We start from the raw sequence: 1,986 nt of genomic DNA, 5'->3' as shown, positions 1-1,986 counted from the left end.
GGTGTCGATACGTTGCAGGTATTATAATTTAAACAGAGTTTTTTCATCTATTTTTCGATATATTACTAGTCTTACTTTTACTAAGAAATTTTTTTTTTTTTTGGTGGGGAAATAAAAAAAATTCTTCCGTCTGGCATTTCTCCAAAAATTCTCGCGGACCATAAATCAACCCGTCACGGGCCGGACGTGGCCCGCGGGCCGCCTATTGGGGACCCCTGACGTACACTCTCCATTTTTTTCGAAAGTTGGCGCACTGTTACCAAAACAACCACCACATCCTGCATTGATGACGTATTTCCTGTTACGGCCTCGCCGGGGACGCGTCAGGACGCATTAGCGTTTACGCTACAAAAGACATGTGGTCAAATGCGTCCCAGACCGCCTCGGCAAGTGGTTTGAGTAACCGGTTCGCAAAACGTTTTGGTGGTCGTTTACGCTTGTATTTAGCGCTGTCCACTTGTTATCCGATCGCAAAAAAAACAACAAACACACAAAAAACCCCGCATTTTAAAACCAAGTGTGAACACAACACAAGCAAGGATCTAGTCAGGAGACAACAACGCAAGTGCCAAAAAACTAGGTTCAAGTCCGAAAGGACGTGGGTGTCAACAGGCGGTGCACAACGGGGGAAAGCATTTGGGGTTTTTTTCCCTGCGCGTAAAGGCGCGAAGGGATTCTGCAGGCCTCGTCCGCCGTTTAAGGTGATATAGACGAGATTTTAGTTGACATGGTATATTTAGTTAATGCACAGCAGAGCAATGACGTGCCTTATAACGGTCAGTAACTAATGACATGCTGCTCAGTAAAGTAGTGGGTGTGTGTGGACATGGCCGACAGATGTCAGCACACTCCGCGTCTGGACGTGGTCGGCGCTCGGCGGGGGCTTTGTGACTTGATCGATGGACCCGATACACCTCATACAAGGTGGTGTTTACTGGTCTTTCAGAGCCTCGCGACTTAGTCGCCCCTCGTTACTTTATTATGTCGAGAAAGGCCATCGGTTACATAGCCTACTAATACACAATATTAATGCAGAATGAGAAATGCTGAATGACCTCGTTTTTCATGCCTGGCTGAGTCTGTCGGGCTGTAATTTAGACTTTGACGTGTCTCTGAAGCACCGATACACACAAACAATTAAAATCCAGTTATAATAATATTACTACTACTACTTCTTCTGCTGCTACTACTAATAATAATAATGATAATTATAAATAATAATATCCATTCCATCCGTTATCCGAACCGCTTATCCTGCTCTCGGGGTTTGCTGGAGCGTATCCCAGCAGTCATTGGGCGGCAGGTGGGGAGACACCCTGCACAGGCCGACACACACACACACACACACACACACACACACACACACACACACACACACACACACACACACACACACACACACACACACACACACACACACACACCCTGTGACAATTTAGTACAGCCGATTCACCTGACCGACATGTCTTTGGACTGTGGGAAGAAACCGGGCCCCGGGGGAAACAATCCACACAGAGGAGGGACCGGGACGACCCCCCCCCCCCCAAGGTTGGACTACCCCGGGGCTCGAACCCAGGACCTTGTTGCTGTGAGGCGACCGCGCTAACCACTGCGCCAATAATAATAATAATAGTAAAACAGCACCGTCAGTAAAATCACTTCTCCTCACTCGGCGGTGGTCTAAGAGCCCACTATAGAACCAAATCTCCAGTATAAAGAAGAAATGTCGCATACACGTCAAAGTCCCTACTGGTATGCAAACGTAAAAATCCCACTCCGAGCCTTCCCGTTTTCCTTCCTCGGATAAAACGTTTCGCTCGGGGTGAAAAGAAAAGAAGAAAAAAAAAAAAAAAGAAGAAAGAAAAAAAATGAAAACACGGACACCTTTTTTTTCTCGGTCTTTACAACGAGCGTCATTGGCGCTTTTCGCGTGTCACTCAAATATGGGCGGTGTCAGCTGACAAATGATAGTTCCAGTAAGTCCTC

This window comes from Lampris incognitus, chromosome 7, assembly GCF_029633865.1.
Source record: "Lampris incognitus isolate fLamInc1 chromosome 7, fLamInc1.hap2, whole genome shotgun sequence".
NCBI classification, from domain to species: Eukaryota; Metazoa; Chordata; class Actinopteri; order Lampriformes; family Lampridae; genus Lampris; species Lampris incognitus.
Note: the sequence above shows the minus strand (reverse complement) of the source record.